Source organism: Talpa occidentalis, unplaced genomic scaffold (assembly GCF_014898055.3).
Source record: "Talpa occidentalis isolate TD23 unplaced genomic scaffold, MPIMG_talOcc4v2.1 talOcc4.18, whole genome shotgun sequence".
In the NCBI taxonomy this organism is placed as follows: domain Eukaryota; kingdom Metazoa; phylum Chordata; class Mammalia; order Eulipotyphla; family Talpidae; genus Talpa; species Talpa occidentalis.
In genome coordinates, this window is record NW_023601851.1 from 9,416,276 (window position 1) to 9,441,097 (window position 24,822).

The 24,822-nt window shown below is 47.0% G+C and overlaps 1 protein-coding gene and 1 long non-coding RNA gene across 3 annotated transcripts in view; one reads left to right on the top strand and one right to left on the bottom strand.

The window, feature by feature from the left end:
- The window catches only part of LOC119250690 (zinc finger protein 39-like), a 332,349-nt gene that overhangs the window by 26,312 nt on the left and 281,215 nt on the right, over nt 1–24,822 (bottom strand). The gene's annotated exons all lie outside the window — the stretch shown is intronic.
- On the top strand, nt 2,572–13,308 carry LOC119250691 (uncharacterized). 2 transcript variants are annotated; one of them, XR_005126385.2, is made up of 5 exons: nt 2,572–2,715; nt 9,783–9,881; nt 10,178–10,376; nt 11,693–11,810; nt 12,405–13,308. It is a non-coding gene; the product is annotated as an uncharacterized LOC119250691 (long non-coding RNA). The 2 variants fall into 2 exon arrangements; XR_008552677.1 differs by lacking the exon at nt 10,178–10,376 and having other exon boundaries at nt 12,405–13,306.

Below are 24,822 nucleotides of genomic sequence, written 5' to 3' on the forward strand. Positions count from 1 at the left end.
CTCTGGCCTGTACCCTAGTTCTTGCACGCACAAATAAATAAGAACTAAAAAAATAAAAAAGTAAGCTCTTTGCCTATTGGTAGGAGACAGTGGCTCTGCAAGTGGATATTGGAATCAATCAACCCTGTGTTTATAATCAATTATTCCCCATATATATCCTTGTTTATTCCTTTCTGTAATTTCAGAAAAATAAAAGAGACTCATTAATGTATCTTCAAATTTCTGAAGATTACAAACTATAGGGTCCCTCCTGGTGACGCAGGGGTTAAGTCTCAGTACTATAAACCTATCCACAGCCACTGCAGGACGAGTTGGAACCTGCCAGGGAGCTGACTCACATGGCTCATGGGGGAGGGGCAGCTGCCCTCAGCAGTGTATTTCAGTGGATCTGCCTGTTCTGCTCCCCACTCTGGCTCTGGTGAATTTTTCTCACTCCCTGTAATGCTGGCCTACATCCCAGTTCTTGTAGCATAAATAAATAAAATAAGTATTTTAAAAAGATTATAAATTATTGCTTAGCACAAAGGATAAATAAAATATAATTTTTATAACAAGATTAACTCCAAATCCAGCTAGCTCTCTCTTTTGTTGAATCATATTTTAGAGTGTGTTTAGGGAAAAAGAAATCACCAGAAAGGATCTATAATCATCACACACTTTAACATAACCTGATTCCAGTAAGATAGTAACAGGCCATGTGTCACTTTCAGTGTTTCTGTGGCATCCCTATTTGTGGGTGTCTGTGTCACATGTGGTAATGTCCTCTATTTCTATGGTGTGATCACAAGATTTCCATGGAACAGGGTCAGGTGGTTGATGTCAGTGAAAAAAAAGCACATATTCTACGTTTGCTCTGGGTGCTGTATTTGTTGCGTGCATCTGAGTAAATAACACATTAAACAGGATGTCACTGATGGGTGAGAGTCACTCGGATGGTTGAGGTAAGGAGAGTAATTAGAAGAGGTGAGCTGCCCTTCCTGGGTTAAGGGACGACTCACTGTTGAAACACCTGTGTGCAAGGGTCCTGGATAGTATAAACGTGAAATTTCTGAATGACTAAATGAACTCCATTAAGTGGGTGAAGAAACACAAGGCCACACTATCATAATCTTCTTCTCTGAGTAAGCACAAATGTGTGGCTGTCATTATAAGTATTCTCCCTGCCTTTCATGACAATTCTTCACCTAAACATGATTCACACACGATTTCAATTTTGTCTGGTATCTAAAATTTAAATCAGTCATGCTATGTTAATTTTATATCTTGACTCTTTCACTCAACAACATGGAGGCAAGGTGACCCACATATTGGATTTAGCTAGAGTCTGTATTTTTGCTGTTGTATAGTATTCCACCAAATGCAAAGTGACTTCTCCCTTCTGTTCTACATGCACAGTATATTTTTTCATAAAATTTTTATGTGCATGCTGGAATAAAACTATATTTGCAATTTTGTATCGTTTTTGTCATTTAATGTTATAACATAAGTATTTTGCAAGTCATTGATAACTATTCAGAATGATGGTACCTAATTGCTACATTTATTGTCACATATTTGACTGTTTCCTCGAGTTCTGATGGAGATCGTTTCCTGTATTTGTTAGTACAAGAAAGTGCTGGTTAGCATCTTTATGGATATACATTTTTATTTGTGTCCACAACATTTCCTGAGGTCATTTCTCAAAAACTGCATTACTATTTCTTTTAATGCACATGCATATATATAATATTCCAAATTCTAATAGCTGAATCCAAGTTCCCCACAGAAGGGCGATACAAAATTTTCCTGAATGAGCGAGAACCCCTATTTCAGCGGGTTCTTGCCTCCACGTCATTCATCTCACCATCTTGAAGGCTCTGACATCACACACTCCTGCTTCCTTCACCCCTCTGCGCGGGCCTCCCCCTTCCATGACTCTCCGCGGCTGCGTCTCCCCATGGCCGGGCTGACCCGTCCCTAGGCCCCGGCTCCATCCCCCCTGTGCCCCTGGCCAGGCCTGGGGCCTCAGCCCTCCATTATCCCGCCTGGGCGGCACCGCCCCCACCCAGCCACCAGGCGGCGCGCGCCTCGTCTCCGTGCCTGTCACCACCGCGAGCCTGTCCTTCCTCGGCCTCGCCCCGCCCCCTGCGTGTTGACATCACGTCCCTGCGCGCTGACGCGGGATCGGAAGTGGCGGAGATGCGGGGCCTGGAGCTCCTGCCATGTTGGAGTGGACCGAGGCCAGAGGAAGGAGCAGCCCCGGGGGCAGCGCGCAGGCGGGGAGCGCGCCAGCTGGTGGCGGGGCGGGGAGAGGCAGGTAATAATGGGGGGGCGGGGCGCCCCGTCACTCCCTTGGGGGGCAGCGGGTTCGGGCCTGTGCGGTCGCGGGTGAACAATCCTCGCGTGTTTTCATTCACGGGCGCGACTTGCTGTGGAGTCGCGTGGAAATTCTACGTTAACGGCGTCGTGGAGACGCGGGGTGTTCGCCTCCGTGTAGTTGGTTTTCTGAGCTTCGGCGCAGCAGGACGGGCGGGGGCGCCCCGTGAGCACCCGGGGTTCTCCCGCTGGCCCCGACCCTGGGCCGCCCCGACACCCGCCCCTGCAGCCCTGGCCCTGTGCCCGCTCCCGCCTCCCCCGCTGCTGGGGTCTCCTTGGCACTCGCTGCTCCAGACTCGGGGTGAAGCTCTTGCCTGCGGGAGCCCCGTTTCTTCAGGAACCACCCGGAGCAAGAGGGAGGTGAGGACAAGTCGCTGCTGGTGGCTGATGCAGAGCGGGCCAGTCAGGGGACCCGGGGTGGGGCTGTCTGTGGGTGGAGAGCTCTGCGCGGGTCATTTTGGGTCCTGGAGGAACGTGGGGGTCAGGTCGTTCCTGAGTGTGACCCCATGGGTGGCCAGCGCCCCGATGGAAAGCGCGTCCCCCGTGTTTGTTCCCAGCGCCTCCCTACTGCACTGATCACCCCTGTGGTGGGTTTGCCGGGCTCCCCGCTGTGTTCCACTGATTTGTGTGTTTAATTTCTGTGAACTTAGAATATAATTTGGGGAATTATAAGTTTACATGTGGTAATCTTCTCTAGGTCTGACACCGCCTCCCCACTCCAGGTCCAGCAGGCAGGAGGGCAGAGTCGTGTCCCAGTCTCCTGGGGGCACAAGTTCTGACCCAGGGGATTGCTGGTTCCTGGGGTTCTGCATTTCTCACAAAGGGTCTGAGATGCTGCCCCTGCTGGTCTTGGGCCCACATGTGAGGGCTGCAGCGTTGCTTCACTGTTGTGCAGCTGATGTGGTACTTCAGAGCCTGGAAGAGGGACCTTGGACCCGTGGACACTGCCTCAGGAGGCGACTTTACACTCTCCCTTGAAGAGAGTCCAGGCTTCCCTGACTCTTGACTGACCAAGAGCCACACAGCCTGCCACACGCTGGCTACAAGTGTTTAGTTTTCTAAAATGGGTTATTATTAACCGACTTCTTGCAGTGAAAGCAGTGGCCCTCTCTGTGTTACTAAAGAACACACCCAACAAACCTTTCAGCAGGGTCATCTGGGCGCTGTCACTAACAGGGAAGGAAACTTTCTAAATGGGGAGCATCTTTGACACTGAAGGGTTCTTTTCTAAGATCTTGAGATATGTTCTCTATAGATGGTGCTAAAAGGATCCCTCCTATTTCAGGGATTGAGTAAACCACAATGACTCATGGAAACTGTATATTTTGGAGAAAAACCCCTTTATGTGTCTTTTTTAAAGATTTTTTAAAGATATTTATTTATGCAAGCACTGGGGTGCAGTCAGAAGCTTGGGAGGGAGAGAGAATTGACCAGAGCCAGAACGGGAAATAGAACAGGCAGACTGACAAAATACAGTGCTGAGGGATGCAGCTGGCGTGGCAGGAGAGGTCTGTTGCACCATGTGGGACCCTCACCAGTGGCCAGGGATCAAACTGGCGCTGCAGAGGCTGCAGGCAGCTTCCCAGCCCAGTGCTCAAGTGCGGTCCCACTAGGGAAGGCCCTTTTTTAAAGCTTTTAAAAAAATTGCATAGAAAAACTGTGGTGCAGGCCAGATGTGTGGGAGTGTGAGAGGATTCACCAGAGACAGAGTAGGGATCAGAACAGGAGGATCTTCTGAGATACCCACATGGCATGGCCGACCTCTCCTATCTCCCTGCTGCTCCCCCCACAGCAGTGTATTTCGGTCCATCTGCCTGTTCTGCTCCCCACTCTGTCTCTGGTGAATCTTTTCACCCTTCATCACCTCTGGCCTGCACCCGGCTCTTGTATAAAAGTAAATCAGTCTTTAAAAAAATGCATTTTCTCTAACTGTTTCTCTAACACAGCAGGCTTAATTGCTGCACCTACCAGAGAAAGTTCATAGAGATCTATTCTAGATCTGGTGAGGGAGGGGATGCCTCTGCAGGGCCAGAAGTATTTTTCAGGATGAGACTCCCCTTTAAGAGAATTTATTTATTTATTTTGTTTTAGGGTCTTCCCTGTCCTTAAAGACCATCTCTTTTTTTCTTCTTTTCTTACATCCTTGTTCATTTTTGTCTAGTTACTGGTTTCTCCGCCAGGGGTGGTCCCCATAATGCTCCCACCACCATAGCAGCTGTGACCCATCACCACAATCCTTTGTGCTCTTCCCTCCCTCTGTTTAGCCCCCTCCCTCCCACTACCTGCTGGATGCCTCAGCTCTTGGTCAGCCTTCTAGGGTTGTATGTTTCTTTACATTTTGTTCAGTTTCTCTGTATTTCACATCTGATATTTCTTCTCCTGATTTATTGTGGCCAGCATAATCCCTTCCAGCTTCATCCATATCACCACAAGTGGCATGAATTTGTCTGTTTTCATTGCTGAGTAATATTGCCTTGTGTATCTACACCACACCATTTTGATCTATTCATCTGTTTTGTGGCATTGAGTTGTTTCCATGTCATGGCTATTGAAAATAGTGCTGCAGTAAATAAAGGAGTTCAGGTTTCCTGGGTTTTTTTGACCCTAGGGTAGATTCCAAGGAGTGGACTCACTGGATCTTATGTAGACCCATTTTCAGTGTTCTGAGATACATCCACACAGCCGACCATTGTGGCTGGAAGAGTGTGCCTTCCCACCAGCAGGGTAGGAGGCTCCCTTTTCTCCACTGCTCCTCGAACATTTCTTGTTTCCATGCTTTTTTTTTTTTAATGTGGAGCATTCTTACTGGAGTGAGGTGTCATCTCTGTGGTTTTGATTTGCATTTCCTTGGCACTAGTGATGCTGAACCGTTTTTCTGTGCCTGTTGGCCATTTGCATGTCTTCCTTCCAGAAGCGTCCTTTAACTTCTGCCCATTTTGGGGACTACATTGTTTGTTTTTTTGAGTTATGTAAGCTCTTTGTAGATCTTTGATAATAGTCCCTCATCTGTCATATGGTTTGCAAATATTTTCTTCCATTCAGCGGGGTCTCTCTTTGTTTTGATCATTGACTCTTGCTGTTCTGAAGATGTTTAGGTTTATGGAGCCCCAACTGTTTACATTCTCCTTTGTTTTCTTTGCTTCTGGAGAAGAATCCTCAAAGACGTTCCTGAGGATTGTGTCATGGAGTTTTTGACTGTGTTCCCTTCTGTGTATTCTATGGTTCCAAGTTCCACATGCAAGTCTTTCATCCACTTGAGTTGGTTTGTGTATAGTGTGAGGTAGTGGTCTATTTAGATTTTTTTTTTCATGTTGCAATCCAGTTTCCCCAGCACCATTTATGGAAGAGGCAATTCTTTTTCCAATGTATATTATTTGCTCCTGTGTCATAGGTTAGTTCCTCATTGTTCTCTGTGTCTGTTTATGTTCCAATAAAGATTTCATTATAACAGCTTTGTAATATTGTTTGATGTCTGGGAGTGTAATACCTCCTTTCTCCCCCACCCCTTTTATTAAGAACTATTGCTACTAGAGGTTTTTGTGATCCCATGTGAATTTGAACCATTTTGGTTCCATTTCATTGAAGAACACCACTGTAATTTGTATTGGAATTGCATTGAATTTGTAAATTGCATACAAATAGGAAGCCCCAACTTGGTTTGTTACGTTTTTCCAGTTATGGAACATTCATAATCAGAGTGTTAATAAAAAAGTAGGTGTTATTTTCTATAATTTCTAAAAAGGTGTTATTTTCTATAAATTCTAAAACAGACAAAGTAGGTCTGTTCTCTAGAGATGAAGAAAGAATGTTTCAGATTGCACAACAAAGGTATTTTATCATGTAATAGATGACAAGTTTCTAATCGTATAATATTAGGATATTCTTCCACTTTTCTGCTGATGAAACTGTAAGTAAGTCCGTCCTTTTCTCATCTGCTTTATGTGCCACCAGAGAAAATGTTGCACTCACGTGACATAATTGCAGGATAGTGCCAGTGTGCTTTATAAAGAAATCAAAGAGAGGAATTAATTCACGAAATTCAAAACATGCAACTTTAAAACAGGAAATTGATAATAAGTTAGAGCCACGTCTCTGGTCACCTGTGCCTGTGAAATTTACGATCCTCAATTGTGGGATGGTCATCAGACGCTGGACAAGGCAGGGCCAGATCCACCATCCGTGGACTGTCCTTTCTGAAGCTGTGCCTGGGGTCTGAATTTGTACCTGGCAAGAAAGGACATGTCACTGCCGTCCTGGATGGGCTGGTTCACGTCCTCCTTTCCTTACCTCCTGGGGAGAGGAAAGGGAGGAACCAGATGTTTCCCGAGGGCTGTCTGTAATCATTCCCTCGTTCCTCGCTCCCTCACAAAAGACAACCTGTTGTGTCATGTCATTTATTTACAGCCTTAAAAAGTGCTTCAGTGGCTCCCACTGTCTGCACTCAGGCTAAAGTCCAAGCCTCCAGACAAGCTTGCAAGAGTCTTGCCATTGGCTCCTGCTGTCTCAGGCCCGTGGCCCCTCTCTGACAACCTCCTGTGTCAGGTACCCCTTCCAGGGAAAACTGTGGCATCTCAAGCTCCTTGTCACAACTCTTGCAGCATCTGTTGATGTTCACTGTGTCCCTGATGCCTCCGATGGTGCTCTGAGCTGAGGGCTCAGCTCAGCTGGTGCCCCTGGCATATAGCAAACAGTGGATGCTTGGCAACAACAGGTGAAGGGGTCGTGACTACCTGTTGAGTCAGGGGATACTGGAAACCGATGCTCACGTATAGGAGTAAAAATCTATATCCTCCACCCCAGGCCTACCTGAGCCTAGAACATTCTATTTTGGCAGAGAATGTCGTCTCAGTGCTCTTGCCAGTCAGTTCCTCTCTCTCCTTATTCAATGCAGGTGGAAGCTCAAACCTGCGGGGGGGAGTGCTGGTGCAGCCCTGCCCGCCTCTCTCTCAACTGTCAGGGTCCTCGATGCCAGGAATGACCCTGTCAGGCGGGCACTAATCCCTCATGGACAGAGGGGAGGGTGCAGTTGTTGCATCCCCAGGGTGGGGCTTCTGTCAATGGGGAGGACTAAGGTGCTCATAGAGTCTGTGCAGCTTCCATCCCAGGCAGCGACTGGCTCCAGTGGGACCCGGGGTGTGGTGGACAAAGCTGCAGGGCGAGGCTCCTGGGTGGACCGCGGTACATTTTTACCTTATTCCATTGTGTCCTCTGCTCAGAGCACTCAGACCACAGCAGTGATCAGACCTTCCCATGCCCATGTGTCTCCTGGGGATTCCCTCACAGTGTGGGTTCTGACCCAGTGGGGTGCTCAGGAATGAATCCGGACCTCTGTGCTCCTCCGTGCCCAAAACGCAAACTGCCAGAGTCTGGTGGTTTTCCACATCCAGCCCTCCCTCCACTGGGTCCTCCTGACCGTTGCCCCCACCCCATCCCCGCTCTGCCTTCAGCTACCCACAGGGAGATGCTCCTCACCCTCCCCCTGGGCTCGCCTTCTGCCCAGATGAAAGCACAGTGGGTGCTGCCCCACTGGGTTCTGCAGGACCAGGTTACTCCCTCCCCTACTACATGGCCACAGCCCTGACTATGACTTCACTCCAAGTCTTGGGGGAGCCCTGACAGGGGATGACGGGACTCACACACAGTGGTGACACCCATGCACATTGTCCTGCTTCATTAAGGCAGTGTGGATATTCCAAGTGAAGTGGAGACAAGTAGCTCACTTTTCCTCCACAGATTGTGACGGTCTCAACACTCTTAAGATCCATGAGGAAGGCTCAAGTGTCATTGGGTGGAAATGTGGGTGAGGATGCCCATTTTATTGTGTCTGTACGCAGTTCCATTTCAATTTTGCTCAGATGGGTTGAGCTTTAGACTAGAACATTCACTGCCTTTGTTGAAAATCTCCATGTCAAATACAATACAGGACATGGGCAGACATCGCCCGAGTCTTCTGGCACAGACATTGCCAGTGTCTTCGTGACGTTCTTTCGAGGACGGCTGATGTCAGTTTGTTTAGAGTTAAATATTTTCAGATAAAGATACAATTCCTTTTTGAAAAAAGGGACTTTAGATATTGTTGGTGCGCTTATGGTCCCTTGACATGGCTCTGCTCATTTGCAGAGTTTTTTTTTTTTTTTTTTTCCTCAGTTCCTCATTGGCGTCTTAGCACCCAAATAATTGATGGCACTTCTGGCCTCGTAGGGTGGCAAGCCTTCCCGGAAGTCAGCCCACGGCTGCACTTCTGCATAGTAGAGCTCTCTGTTCTGCTGCCACTGTCTTTGTTGTTGACTGTAGACCCTCTGCTGCCCTCAGGATCTTAGCTCTAGGGGGAGGCAGAAAATGACAGGGTGCCATCTGCAGGGCACTGGGATGGCTTTCAATGTGGGACGAGTTTATTGGGAACACAGGAATTTCATTCTATTCTGTCCTATTTTTCTGGTTTGTGTTTTGGTAACGGCGATGAACTAGTCAGAGCAAGGATCTTCCCGTCATTTCAAATGTTGTGTTATGAAACATCGTGGCTCCACTCACCATTTTGCCTTTTTCCTTTCCACTGGCATGTGCGTGCACAGCTTTTACAGTGCTTGTGTCTGAAAGCTGGACGGGTCTGGATTTTGAAAGAGTGTCTTATTTCACTTTTTTTTTTTAAAACCAAATCAAATCAATATGAAGCTTCTGGGTGAAATAATAAACTTAAAAATTTAGAAATTAAAAAAAAATGGCAAAATGTGTTTATTGGTATTAACAGATGAGCAGGAGTCTAGGTTCAGGCCAGAAACACAAACCCCTTCACTGAAATAGTTGAGGTGAGCTTGACTCTCTCTCTACATGAAGCCACTCTGCCCGTGCCTGCCTGACTAGCAGGAAGGCCGCATTTTCATCCTTGTGAAAAGTTCTTGTATGACCACAATGGAATGATTTACTTCAGTTGTCATGTTACTGGTTCCTTTCCCCCTGCCAAGGATCAGAGATGTGAATGCCCTGATGATGTGTTCATCCTAAGAGAGAGCCTGTACCTTCTAGAAAACTTGAAGGGTAGAATAAAATCAAAGTGATCAAGGGTCAGCTATGATTTTTCATCCGAAGAGAAATGCTTTTATGAGCTTGTTGACATTCACCTTCATCATTTTCAATACCTTGAATTGTGAACAGTAATACCCGTGTATCAGGGCAGGTAGGATACATGTAGAATTTCAGAATCACAAAATTAACTCCCCTTCACTGGATGAAGAAACACAAAATCAAATACCATCCTCTGTGTCACTGATTCTGCACAGTAGGTGACCCTCTCAATCACTGTTCCTTTGCTCACCATGACACATTCCCACACAATCATGTATTATTGAATGTATAATAAAAGCAGGCTTTTTATTTTGCCTGGTGTTTAAAATATAAATAAATCATATTATGTTCATTTTCCTCTCTAGGTTCTTTCACCCAACAGTACATGGGCGAGGCGATCCACAGGCTTGGCTGTGGCCAGAGGCTGGTGTTCTCACTGAGTAGAGTATTCTACTCAATGCCAAGTAAGTGTCCCTTTCTATGGCACAGGCACGCTGGATCATTCCATTCATATTTTCTATCCAAGCTGGAATAGCACCACCTCACGAACCATGCACGCCCATTTCTTCAGGGATCACGGTGGCAGTTTATGTATGCGGGACTCTTGGACTGCTCCTGGGGTTTTCACTGAGGTTGTTTCCCAGCATTTGTTCCTGTAGATAAATGAAGTGCCAGGGACATCTCCACAAGTACATATTTTTCCTTTTCCAAAGTCCTTTCCCAAACACTGAACAGCTCTTTCTCAATGGCTGATTCTCAGGCCCCAGAGCCACGGGAGGACGGCAGGGACTTCTGTCAGGAGTGAGGGGAGCCTCACATCCGTGCTTCCCAGCACCACTTCATCCTCGCCCTTAAGGCTTTGGCACCATCTGTCCCCCATCTGTCCCGCACCGCCAGTCCCGCCCTTCTCCCCGGGTGCAACCTCTCCCTGCTGGGCCTCCAGGCGCTCCCTGCTCACGGTAGGTCTTGGACACCATGCGTTTTGGGTCCGGGTCCTCTCCTTCTCTGACAGCTGTGGGGGGCTGGGGGCCTGGGGGATGGCGAGGGTGGATTTCAGCTCCTCGGAGCCCTATTCTTGTCCACTTTGGCACCGAGCCCTTGGGCAGGGGCAGCTCAGTGCACCCCTCCCCGCCGGCTCTGTCCACGCTGCTCCCCGTGTTCCTCGGCCTGCCGGGCCACAGGAAGTTCCCTGAATATGTGGGGGATGTCTTCCCCGCAACCCCATTGCCGCTCAGGGCCTGGCAGTCCTGGTGGGAATGTCTGGGCCAGGAAAGGGTTAGGTGGGCAGCACTATCCCCTTGTTGCTGCGGGCAGTGTCCCGGGAGGAGACAAGGGGGCGCAGGGGAAGGCTGAGGGTCTCAGGGCAGCCCCGCTCTAAAGCAGGTTGCTGGATTGTGGTCCTCACCCTCTGGCTTCAAAGGGACTCACACTGCAGGCACCCACAGAAGGTTAACAAAGGTTTATTTACAAGGGAAGGTGAATGAGGAAATGAATGACTCAGGGAGAAAAGGGAGATAAAGTCTTAAATGCGTCCAACCCGTACCTCCGACCTGGAATCCCAATGACCCTCCGAGAACAAACCTGCCTGGACAAGAGCACGAGCCAAGTCCCCGAGACCCCCTAACAAGGCTGGTTTTATTTACAAACAGAGAAGATGGTCGCTTAACACTGCCCTCAGGTCCTCGCAATTTCCCTTTGGGGATCATGGGACTTGTAGTTCCCAGTGACTTGACAGAGTGGGGTTGGCGTCCACAAAGCCCATATGGAGTTTGCTCAGGACATCCTTTCCCCCTGTAGGGGCAGGAAGGGCACAGAGCAGGTTTTCTATGATTCAAGCAGACCAGGTAAAGGAGAGCCCTGGAGTCCTCAGTGGGTTTCTCAGGCTTTTATTGAGAATTTACATGTAGTACAGCTACCAGATACATGGCACTCAGGGGTGCTGGAGGAGCCAGGAGTCCACAGGCCTCCAAGCCCTGGCAAGTCTTCACTCTGGCTGGGTTCTCTGGTGTTCTTTCTCCCCTTTTCTCTCCTGCCTCTCTCTTGCTTCTTCCTCCTGCCTCTGCTTCTGCTTCCCTTGGTGACTCTCTTCACTCCTCCCATGGCCCATATAAGTGAATAACACAACAATGTAACAACTGGAGGTGCCCTTCATGCAGGGCAATCCTAATGGTAGGATGGCAGAAAAGCCTGAAAACCATTTACCCTACACCCCCCAATAAGGGGAGGGGGGAGCCAAGCGAGGACCGGAGCCCAACACTGCTTTCCTCTTCTGCAGGGTGCGTGGATGGTGCCTGAAGCCTGCTGGGGTGGCTGCCTAGGAGCCAGTGAAGGTGTCCCCCCTGCAGCTTTAGGCCCCCCAGGAATGGAGGCCCAATCAACACGAGTGGCCCTGGGTACGCAGGACAATTGAGCCAGATCCCAAGGCTGGCGTCCCCTGGGTCCTGCTGCTCTTCCACCCTATTCTGTCATTTCTTTATTTCTCGGTTCTCTCTGAGTCCTCTCCCTATCCCCGCTCCCCCAGCCAGTCTCTGGCAATTGGCGCCCAAACAGGGGCCTGAGGGGAGGACAGGCTCCTGCCCCCACAGTGGGGGATACAAGGGCGCAAGAGCCTCAAAGGTTGATAGGCACAGGCCTGAGGCCCGGCTGGGTGGGGAGGACTGGGGGCTCCTGGGGAGCAGATGGGACAAACTGATAATGAGAAGCCTGAGTCTGTGAAGCTTCTTGGAAGTTTGCTGAGGACCTCCCCTGGTGGTGGGGTGCTTGAGCACTGGGCTGCGAAGCTGCCCACAGCCTCTGCAGCGCCGGTTCGATCCCTGGCCACAAGGGAGGGTCTCACATGTTGTGCAGGCATCTCTTGCTATGCCTGCTGCTCCCCTCAGAAGTGTACTTTGTTGGTCTGTCTGTTCTGCTCTCCACTCAGACTCTGGTGAATTCTCTCTGGCTTCTGTTCAGGTAATCTAAAAATTGTGATGCTCTTTTACTCTCAGGGTACTTTGCTGAGCCTTGTCAGAGGAAGAGAGCTATTCTTAAATCACTCTGAATTTCATCCATTGATGGACTGATGCTGACCGCAAGGTGCCAAAAGACATCGGCATTCAGGGGCAGCGATGGTCAGAGCACTGGTTTGGTGCATCACATAACTCTACCGGGTTTTTCTTCCCTGTGTGGTTGCCATTTCTCCTGAGTGTGGGGAGAGGTCATCTGTATTTTGATGTAGAATTTGCTCTTTGAGCTGCTGTCCAGGGCACCCCAGGATTGACTTCTGACTCGAAGGCATGATCACGATCAACCCTAAAGTGATACACAAAGCCGTGTGACTCCTTTGTAATTGCTCTCACTAAACTTACCCTGTTTTCAAAGCCTTAGGCTTGTAGGGTGACAACTGGAACCTGTGATTTCTGCCAACAACACTCTGCATTTTTGGAGTTTGAGATTTTTTTACACTAAGCCTATGGAGAAAAAACTGTAGCTGTGCAAAATATTCCTCCTGGCATAACTAAGAAAACGGCCTGTGTCTGCATGTTGTGTCTGCAGGGCCTTTCCTTGTGCCTGTCTTGGCCTCTAAAAGGCTTTCAACATTCTGAACAGAGAAATGTGATAAAACTAGTACAAGTGGTATGTTCCTTAATCCCCTTCCTCCCTCTCAGGTCTGCACCTGGAAACCTACAGCAGCTGCCCCCCTCACCCCCCCTGGCCTGGAGCCTGTGACCTAGGTCTTGGGGCCTGTGGACCCGTTTTCTGCCATTGGGTTCTGGCATGTGGGTCATGCTACCCACTCCTGAGTGACAGGCACCTGTTTTCTCTTGTTGTCCTCGGGCGCCTGTGGCCTTCAGCACCTTCATCACTCTGAGCACAGTCCCCCCACCCTGCCCGTGGTCCCCCATGTCCACCCCCGTCCTCGCCCTGTGTCATCCCCTTTCCAGCTGGGGTCCTCAGGCCGTGCTGTGGGTGGGTCTGGGCGCCTCCCCAGCGCATTTCTTGTGCCCAGGCTCCCGCCAGCAGGGCCCCCGTCCCGCAGGGCCAGGCCATCTTTCTCTGGCCCAGAGCCCGGGTGCAGCTGGGGCCGGGCTCCCTCTCCGGGGCCTGTGTCCCCGGCACCATGTCCTGGGCGCCTCTCCAGTGAGGCCCGTGAGCGGCAGTGACAGGCCCACCCCTCCAGACAGGTGATGCCCTGTGCGTCTACTGACCCATCTGAGTTCACGAGGTCAGGCTGCCTGTCAGTCTCAGGCGCCAACCCCGAGGGGCCTTCCAAGTCAGCCGGAGCCCGGCTGGGTGGCCGGGCAGGGCGGGCATCAGGGGCGAGGCCAGCCCTGGAGCTGCGCAGTGGACACCTGGGATAAGATGGGAGCCAGGCGCGCCAGGCGCGGCCTCCGTCCAGGCAGCTAGGCCTCAAGCGGAGCCGACGGGTCTGGGGCCGGTGCTGACCCGACCTGCGGACGGGCGCCCGGTCTCCCTCCTTCTTCCCTGCCTCTTCCCTCGCGCAGCGGCGGGGACTGTCCTGCCCGCGAAGGGCCGGGCCTCGCGCCTCAGCAGCCGCCCGCATCCTGCAGTCGGGTCACCCAGCAGCAAGGCCTGAGGCTTCTGTGCGTTGGGTCTTCCGAGGCCCGTGGGGATGGGGGGGCCGAAGACCCCAACAGTGGGGAGCCGGGCAGGACACGGGTGGACACGGGGAAGGACGCGGGGACACGGGGTGGGCCGGGCGGCTCCGCCCCATGGAGCCCCCCCCCCCCGCGCACTCGGGAGGCCCCGCCTGAACAGAGCCCTCCCGGCCCCCAGGCGGCGGGGGCCAGTCCTGTCCGGCTCCGGCTGCCCCGCAGAGGCCACCTGGCAGCTGGACGGGGCGGCTCAGGCTCGGCCGCGCCCGAGGAAGGCGTCCTGGGTCTGGGACCAGGCTTGGCGGAGGGAGACGCGCACCTGCGGGGAGGCGGCACCGGCGCTGAGAGACGAGCAGACCTCGGGTGAGTGGGCGCTGTCCGTCCCCCAGCGCGTGACACTCGAGCCTCTCACGGCCGGCCCACGGTCACCCTTTCAGCCAAGGCGGCCCTGGGGGAGGAGGGCTGGGTGGAGCCACGGCGGCCTGCGGGGTGAGGGGGCAGCTGGGAGGAGCCATGGCTTTCCGCTGGGCATCTCGGAAGATGCAGAAAGGGCAGGCAGGCGGGGCATGGGGTCATGGCCAGGGCGGGCAGGGCATGGGGGTTTGGCCGGGGCAAGCGGGGCGAGGGGGCGTGGCCGGGGCCAGCAGGACATGGGGTGCGGCCGGGGCTGGCTGGGCGCGGGTTGCGTGGGCCTGGCTCCTCCTCCAGGCCATAATTTCCCGACGCGTCACCTTCAGGTTCGCTCTCTGGCCCCCTCAGGCTGAGCTGGGGTGCACGATGAGGCCCCACCTGAGGGCTGAGCTGGGGATCCCCGCTCTGTTCAGCCGGACACCTAGAAGCCCTTGGAGTCTGGGGCTGAACAGCAGGGACGCCCCGTCCTCGCCCTTCCCACCTTCCCAGCGTGCCCGGGGCCCTCCTGGCAGCCTGGCCGGTCCTCCCCGGGGACCCAGGTCGGCGGCCGCGCTGGCGGGACCCGCAGCTGGGCACGTGCCGGGGCCACGCCGAGGTGCCCACCCTATGCTCCCCCCGTGGGTCGCCCCGGCTCCCGTGGGCCGGGCCCCCAGGCCTGCTCTGCGTCCCGCGCAGTCAGGCGCCCCCGCAGCCCACGGTCCAGCTTGGGGGGGTCTCCCCGTTGGGGAGGGGTCGGCGCCCGAGCGGTGGCCGGCAGGGGGCGGGGCGCCTCTGGGGCCTGGTTTAGGGGGACCTCCCTGGGGCTGCTGGGACCGCGCGGGGCGCTGGGCGTGGGGCCACAGCAGCAGCAACACGCCTGCTCAGCAGGATGCGGTGTGTTGGTGCCCACAGCAGCTGGACCCTTGATACACGATTCGGGGGTGGACTGTGCTGAGAAACAGAAGCGGAGCCACGGACTAGGACCACGTGCACGCAGCCCTGCCCCCTCAGCGCCCCCCGCCCCCCTCACTATAAAAAGGCAGCTGGAACTGGAATGTTAAGGCGGTTTCTTTAGGGTGTCAGTTCCCGAGTTCCAGATTGCAGCCGCCTCATTGAAGCACAGTTTAAAGACTCCGCTCCCGGCTCTGCTTTACTAGCATTCGCTGGTGACAGGTCCCTGAACCCCAGGCTGCCGGTGCAACCCTCCTCGTGGACTTGTCCTCTGCGGCTCTTATGATAGTGAGGTGTGTGCCATGTACACTCAGTTTGCAAGGGTTTCATCATACATGGATGCTGAATGTGGCACATGTTTTCTCAGCATCAGTTGATAGGACGGCATGGTTTTCACTTTCTTTTTTATCGATTGGGTGAGTTTCATTGATGGATTTCCAGATCCTGCGCCATTTTCGGGTACTGGTTTAAATCCCACTTGGTCATGTTGTGTCATCTTTTCATTGCATTGTTGGATTTGGTTCATTAAGCTTTTATTGAGGATTTCTGCATCTGTGTTTATTTGGTGCACTGTCTCTAATTTTCTTTCTTTGTGTTCATGTTTGCTTTTGGTATTAGTGTCATGGGGACCTCATAAAATCTATCTGGAAATATTCCTTCTTTCTCAATTTTTGGAAGAATTTTAGCAGTACAGGAATTAGTTCGTCTTTGAACATTTGGTGGAACTCACCGGTGAAGTCATTAGGTCCTGGACTTTTGTTTTCTGGTACAATTTGGTGACTTTTTCAATTTCCTTGCTTGTGATTGATTTGTTTGGGTTTTCTATTTCTTCCCTATGTAGTCTGGATAATTCTCTAATATCTAAAAATCTGTCCATCTCATTTAGATTGTTGAATTTATACATTTTTTCAAAGAACCAGTTAATGTTCATATTGATCTTTTAAACTGTCTTTTTTCCTTTCTATTTAATTTATTTCTGCTCTGAATTTTATCATTTCCTTCCTTCTACTGACTTTTGAAATATGTTGCTCTTCTTTTTCAAGTTCCGTGAGATTAGACACAAGTTCTTAGTTTGGGCTCTTTCTTGTTTCTTGATGTGGGCCTATATTGCTATAGAATTCCCTCTTGGTACTGCTTTTGAGGTGTCCCACATATTAAGGAAGATTGTGTCCTCACTATTATTTATCTTAAATTAAGTTTTGATTTCTGTCTTGATTTTCTCATTAATCCAGTGACTTCTCAGTAGTGTGTTTTCAGCTCCTTGTATTAGAGACTTTGTTTTCTTTCTGTAGTTGATTTCTAATCCAATACCTTTATGGTCAGAGAAGATACTTGGTATGATTGAATCTCCATGAATTCATTGACATTTGTCGTGTCACTCAGTATGTGGCCAATCATTAAGAATGATCCTTGTACAGGGCCTCCCTGGTGGTGCAGGTGGTTGAGCTACACACAGTGAAGCTGTCTGCAGCCTCTGCAGCACAGGTTCAATCGTTGCTGGCCGGCAAGAATCCCACATGGTGCAGCAGACCTCTCCTGCCGTGCCTGATGCTCCCCTCAGCAGTGTATTTTGTCGTTCTGCCTGTTCTGTTGCTGCTTTTGCTCTAGTGAATTCTCTCACCCTCCCCCACTTCTGACTGTACCCAGTGCTTGTATAAAAAAAAAAAAAAAGAATGATCCTCATACACTTGAGACAAATGTGTATTTGGCTTTTGTGTATGTGTGTGTGTGGGGGGGGTGCAGTTCCCTATATATGTCTATTAATCCCATGTGGTTTAATCCTTTGTTTAGGACAATTGTGTCCTTATATATTTTCTATCTGGTGGGGTGTTGGAGTCTGTAAGGTCATATGTATTTTCTCCAGTGTCTGTTTTCAGATTAGAAATTAGTTGTCTAATGTATTTTGGTGCTCCTCTGTTGAGTATATATTGATGTATGTTATATCTTCCTGTTGTATTGTTTCTTTAGTCATTATTGTCCATTTCTGCCTCTTGCTACCTTTTAAAGTTGGAAGCCTATTTGATTTCATATCTCTGTCCTAGCTTTACTTAGGGTGCCATTTGCTTGTAGAATAGTTTCTTTCCCTTGTCTTTCAGTCTATGTTCATCATTGGGATTCATGTGTGTTAGCAGCAGAAGGTTGGATTCTGTTTCCAGTTCCAACTTCATACTGTACAGCTTTTCTTTTGCCAGTTCAGTGCATTGACATTTTATATAGCCATCATACTTATTTTTTTTCATTTGTTTTGTTTTAATTCTATTTAATTGCTTTTTCAGATTTTGTTCATCTCTTTCATTTTTTTATTTTTTAAGATTTATTTATTCATGCATACAATAACTGGGGTACAGGCTAGATGTGTGGGAGGGTGAGAGGATTCACCAGAGACAGAGTGGGGAACAGAAAAGGCAGATCTACTAAAATACACTGCTGAGGGGAGCTCAGCACTGCTGAGCGAGACAGGAGAGGTCTACCACACCATGTGGGTATCTACCTGGCTGTCTGGGATTGAAGCCACACTGCAGAGGCTGTGGACTGCTTCACAGCACTGCGCTCAACCATCTGCGCCACCTGGGAGGCCCCATCTCTTTCATTTAAATACAAAAATTCCTTTTAATACTTCTTGGAGAAGGGGAGGTAAAGACTGCAAACTCCTTGAGATTGTGTTTGTCTGAGAAGGTCTTTATTTCTCTCTCTCTCTTTGCAGGAGGGAGTTTTCTTCTTGGCAAATTTTATACAGGTGTATTTTGAATATGTCACTCCATTCTCTTGTTGCCTACAGTGTTTTTCTGGAGAGTCTGGTGTTAGTCTACTCAGGTTTCCTTTATATCTGTTTCTTTTCCCTTGTCAGCTTAACTATTTGTTTTCTTTATCTTGAACTCTGGTAAGTTATACTACTCTGTCTGGCTATAGGTTTCCTTTCCTCTAGTAGCTTTATTTTCTTTCATCTTCCTGTATTTGCATGTTCTATTCACTCTTCAAGTTGGGGAATGTTCTGTTATTTCTTTAAATAGTTTTTCATTTATCTGCTCTCTCTCTTCTCCTGTTATGCCTATCATTTTGATGTTTCCTTTCTTTGAATTCTCATTTTTTTCTCTTTTATTTCTCTTTTTCTATTTTGTTCTTTCCCCATTTTGCAACTTTGAGCTCACTGATTCATTCTTCCATTTGGTTTGTCATTTTTCCTTGGTTTCTCCAGAATTTTTTATCTCCCCCATTGCTCTCTCTACTTTTTGCATTTCTATTATTTTCTTTTTAGAGTTTTAATTTTGATCATCTGTTCATTGTGTTTCTCATGACATTAATTTGCTTTTCTGGGTTTTCTTAAATATCTATACTGTTTTTCTGAGTTTCCTTTTTATTGTTCCAATTCTTTAATTTTCTTATTGCAGTTTTAAAATCTGTGTCTGATAGGAAAAAAAGCTGTTCCATCTCCTGTGACTTGGCTCTGGAGATTTTTTTTTCCTTCTGTGGTGCAGTTTTCCCCTGAAGACTTGCATGACCATATGTATTTTCCTTTCTCCCCATTATATGCTTTTGATTTGCTCTGCTGTAATGGAACTTTTGCTGTATGAGGGTCTTCCTCTCCCACTGCTCTGGTATTTACTGTTTGGTGAGCATGGCAGCTGAGTCCTTGTGGGGTTTAGTTTGATGCTGGGAATTCACTTTGAGTCTTATCGGAGCCGGGATCTGGGCATGATTGCATATGGGGCTGGGAAGGCATGGGGCCTCCGCTAGGGTCAGTTGTATTCCCCAGTCCAAAGATGGAATAAAGAAACTAAAAAGGTACAATATTCAGCCCTAAAATGTACAGTATTCAACACCAACAAAATTACAACAACAAAATTACAGACAAAAAGAAAGTATGACCCAAAGCCATGGAAAAAAGAAATGAAGAGAAATTTTCTGTGAGGAGGTGCAGACATTGTTCTTACTAGACACATTCTTTAAATTAATTATTTTAAATATTGCAAAGTCCTAAACAATCATACCTACAGAGTAAAGGGAAAGTGTGAAAGTTATATCTTACCAGAGAATATAAAGAAAGAAACATGAATTATACAATAGAAATTTTGGAGTTGAATACAATAACATACTTGTAAAAAATACAAAAGGGAGGGTCCTTCCTGGTGGCACAAGGGGTTAAGATGCAACCTATGAAGCTATCCACATCCTCTGCTGCAGGAGTTCGATCCCCGGCCAGGTAGTTACCCACATGGTGCAGCAGACCTCTCCTGTCTCGCCCGCTGCTCCCCTCCTCAGTGTATTTCAGTCAATCTGCCTGTTCTGCTCCCTACTCTGTCTCTGGTGAATCCTCTCACCCTCCCGCACATCTGGCCTGTACCCCGGATCTTGTATAAATAAATGAATAAATCTTCAAAAAATTACTGAAGGGAGTCTTTTAGGTTTAAATGAAAGGACACCAGCCTATACCTTATGTCCACATGAACTGATGGTGGGAATATGATGGTGACTACATATGAGAGGAGACATCCTACACTGTACAAAAATGAACAGTGATGTAAACTATATATTATTATATTATTGTGTATGTAAAATAGAAATTAATTACAAAAATAAATAAATACCTCAATAAAGGGATATACATAGCAAACTTAAAGGCATTATTAATGCTTATTTTTGCATTTTAAAATCAGATGATACTGACTTATGTGAACAGGTGCAAAACTGTATAAAGTTGCTTTTTGTGAGACTATATAAACGGGTAGAGGGGAACTATATTAGAATGAGGTTTTTGTGTACTATTGAAATTAAGTTGGTAGCAGCTTCAATTCCTACCAATTATATATTTATAATTACTAATTATAAATTAAGATTAATTGTAATCCCCAAATCAATCAATAAAAACATCCAAAATATGTAATAAAAAACAAAGGAATTAAAATGGTACACTGGATGGCTAATATAACATAAAAACATGCAATAATGGACAAATGAAGGAAGAAAAAAATACATGACAAATAGGAAATATTTAAATGCCAGATGCCAATTCTACTTTATCAGTAATATAATTGAATAAAAATGGGTTAAATGCACCAATGAAAAGAGACAAACATTTAAAATGGGTAAAACATGATGAACTACGTACTGTCTACAAAGCCCACACTTTAGTTGCAAAGACACATATAGGTTTCAAGTAAAAGTCAACAGTCACATCATCTAAACAATAAATGAAAGAGCCTGAGTGGATAAGTTAATACTATCAAAATATTTTAAAGACCAAAAATCTTACTAAGACATCAAAGAACATTTTAGAAAAAAAAATCAATGTATCAAAAATACAAAATGATTAAAAGCATAATATATCATATACCTAACAACAGTGCCTCAAAGAACATGAAACAAAAACTGACAGAATTTGACAGCAGTTAATAATTTAACAACAACCGTTGACAACTTCAATTAATTTCAATAATTTCTATAATTAATGAATAGATAAAATAGAAAAATTGTGAGCAAGGAAATAAAATATTTTACAGCACTGTATGCCAACTAGACACAAAAGGTAGCCTAAGACCACCCCACCAAGCAAGAATAGAATGTGCATTCTTTTCAAGTTCACATACAGCATTCTCTAGATTAGATCAAATGATAGGCAGTAAAACAAAGGTCCATAAAAGTAAAAGAACCACATTGGAATAAAAGTAGAAAACAATAAATGGAGAAGATTTGGTATTTGTAATTTAGTTTGTATAATTTATGTAATTTGTAAATTTGATCTACCATTTATGTAAATAAATGTAAATACATAAGTATAAAATTTCAGGAATTCAGCTTTATACCTAGACATATGCACATTTGCACATGAACAGCCCCAGCCCCAGTGTCACAACCACATCAGTTCATGCCATCTACCCTTCTCCCCTCCCCTGCCCCTCCCCTCTGGTAACCACCATAGTTTTCACAGTCTAAGATTATTTTTGTGTCTTTTGCCCATTTATTTTCTTGGTTTCTTTGCATTCCACAAATGAGTGAAACTATTCAGTAATTGTCTTTTTTGACTTATTCTCCTTAGCATAGTCACCTCAAGTTCCATTCACATGTCTCAAAAGTCAATGATTCATCTTTTATAATAGCTGATTAGTTTTCAATTGCCCATATAAACCATAGTTTCTTTATCTAGGTATCTGTCAATGGATATTTAAGTTTAGTCCATGATTTGGTTATTGTGAGTAATGCCGCCATGAACATAGAAGTGCATAAATATTTTCATATTAGTGTTTATATATTCTCTGGAAAAATTCATAAAAGTGGTATTTCTGGATCTTATGGTATTTATTTTTATTTTTTATGGAATCTTAAGACATGCATTTTTCATAGAGGATGTAATAATTCACATGCCCAGGAGGATTGAGGGAGTGTTCCTCTTTCTCCACAACCTTGCTGACTCTTTGTTCCAGTCTTTTGAACAGAATTCATTCTCACAGGTGTGAAGTGATACCACACTGTGGTTCAGATTTTCATTTCCCTAAATGAGTAATGAGCATTTTTTTCATATGGCATGGACCACATGTGTTCTTTGGAGAAACCATTTTTTGCTCTTTTATCCATTTTTAACTGTTTTCTAAAGTTGTTCAGTTGGATGAAATCTTTATATATTTTGGGAATTAAGTCTTTTTTAGATATGTGCTGTACAAATATTTTCTAACAGTCACTAGTTATTCTGTGGATATTTCTTTACCTGTGCAAAGGTTTTTCAGTTTGTATCTTTAAAGATGTATTTATTTATGCATACAAGAACTGGGGTACAGGCCAGAGGTGTGGGAAGTGACAGGATTAACCATAGACAGAGCGGGGAACAGAACAGGCAGACTGAAGAATCACATTGCTGAGGGGAGCAGCGGGTGAGGCAGGAGAGGTCTGCTGTGCCATGTGCGTAGCTCCCTGGCTGGCAGGAATCAAACTCCTGCTGCAGAGGCTAAGGACAGCTTCATAGTGCTGTGCTTAGCCTCTTGCGCCAGAATTAATCCACCTTTTTATTTTTGTTTTTGTTTCTTTCCCATTAGAGTGAGTCCCTGAATGCATCTGTGAGGTTGAGATCTGTGAGCACATTGCCTCTTTTCTTTTATGTATTTTATGGCTTAAGGTCATGCTCATCACTTAGGAAATTGCCAGGGTTTTGGAAGATCTGTGCTACAAATGGGATGCAGAACAAATTTATGCTAACTTATGCCATGAATGTTATCTAGCAAGGAAAAGGAATGAAGTACTGATCCATACATTGTACAGCATGCATGAACCTTGAAAATAGAATAAGTGAAAGCAGCCAGTCACAAATAATACCTATTGTGTGATTGTATTTACATGAATTGTCTGTAGTAGACAAATAACTCCACACATACAGAAAACAGATGGGCGATTTTTCCTGTACTAGAGAGGGAGGGACACAGGGAGGATTTGCGAATGGGTTAAGTTTATTACCTCAGATGTTCATGAATATGTCCTAACATTAAGTTGTGGTGACAGTTCTACAACTATGAGTTCCTAAAACCCACTGATTTTTACACTTTAAAAAGGGGAATTTTTGGTCTATGAATATAGTTGATATTTAAATTAAATGAGGAGGGCCTCCCTGGTGGCACATGCAGTTGAGTGCTGCATTGTGAATCTGTTCGCAGCCTCTGCAGTGCAGGTTCCATCCTGGCTGGCCGGCAAGGGTCCCACATGGCTCAGCAGACCTCTCCTGTCTCCCCACTGCTCCCCTCAGCAGTATATTTTGTCAGTTTGCCTGTTCTGTTGCCCACTCTGTCTCTGGTGAATCATCTCAGCCTCCTGTGCATCTGGCCTGTACCCCAGCTCTTGTATAAATGAAAAAAAAAAAACTTAAAAAATGGAAAATAAAATAAATGAAGAGATTGCTTACTTGGTCATTTAAATTCAATTTTAAAAACCCTGTAAGGGGGCCTCCCTGGTGGCAGAAGGGGTTAGATGCAACCTATGAAGCTGTCTGCAGCCACTGCAGCTCAGGTTCAATCCCTGCCAGGGAGATACCCACATGGCGTGACAGACCTCTCTTGTCTCAGACTGAGGTATGCCCCTCAGTGGTGTATTTCAGTGAATCCACCTGTTCTGTTTCTCACTCTGTCTCTGGTGGATCCTCTCACTGCCCACAACCCCTGCATCGCTGGCCTGTACCGCAGCTCTTGTATGCATAAATAAATAAATCTTAAAAAAAAAAAACCTGTAAGACCACAAACGATACTGACTTGTGGTCAGATCCTGTCCTGGTAGACAATTTCTATCCTCTGGGTGACATTTATGCTTGCTGTCTGCATCTCAGGGGCGGATTTCTCTTTACCCTCCCTGGACACTAATATGTGCAAGGCAAGGCCATGTCTTCCAGGTTTTGTCTCCTGTACTGAGCACCTGTTGTGCTGGGCTTGCCGAAGGAATCATACATGTTTGTTAAGTGCATTATGTCCCATTCACTCATCTCATGTATGCAAATCAGTATCAATCTAGCATATGTATCATGCAAGAGAGAAAAACAGACCCTAGAGTACAAGGCAGAGATGGTTTGAAATCCAAAGTGCTTTGGTGAACCTCATATAAAAGCATCAGGAGTGAGTCATAGATGAATTTACAGGGACCCTTGATACCTGGATTTGCACTACCCCACTCAAGTCTGTACTACTTGTATTAGAGCTTTACAGAAATAACGGGCACTTTTTAAATTGTTCTAAATATACATATAAAGGCTATTTATCTGCCCTATGCACTGAAGCAAACTTACTTGTCTTCCTCGGCATCAAATGCTACATGTCCGTCCTCTCTGAAAACAATTTTAACATCAGTAGGAAAACCTTTAACTCTCTGGCTCTGGGTTTTACTTTCCTAACAATTAAGCTGCCATTTCATACTGTCCACAGTCTTCCACTTCTTTCATTTTTGGAGCATATCAAGTTGGGATAAATTATAAATTTGACTCACTCAAGATACCACCTGAAATCATTATTCTATTTATCAGTGTCCAGAATGTAAACAAACAGGGCAGATTTGTTCTTCAATAAAATCAGTGTTATGCAATGGAAGGCTGTGATTTCTTAGTATAATAAAACTGCAAGCAGGGTGACCATGTGGTGTCAGTCACAGAACATAATGCAGACACAAAAAGGTGAGAGTCTCAACGGGCGGGTCTAGACATAGAGAGCACAGATGTTTTGGTGGAGGGACATTCATTATCTACTGAGTGTTTGGTGTCCTGAGTCCACCTGGGGCAGGCTCTCCTTGGAAGCATGAAGTTGTCTATCAAAGTCTTGCTCTGGATGTTTCACCTGCAGCCCAGCTTCCCCTTCCTCACCCCCATTCCAATTCAGGCCCCATTTCTGTGTCCCACTTTGCCCAAGGCAGTCCTGGGAAATGATTCAATTCCTTCAGGAAACCCATCGTGTTGTAGAAGAGATGAGGTCTATTACCTTGAATCTGTAGGTGACAGTGGGTGCCAGCACTT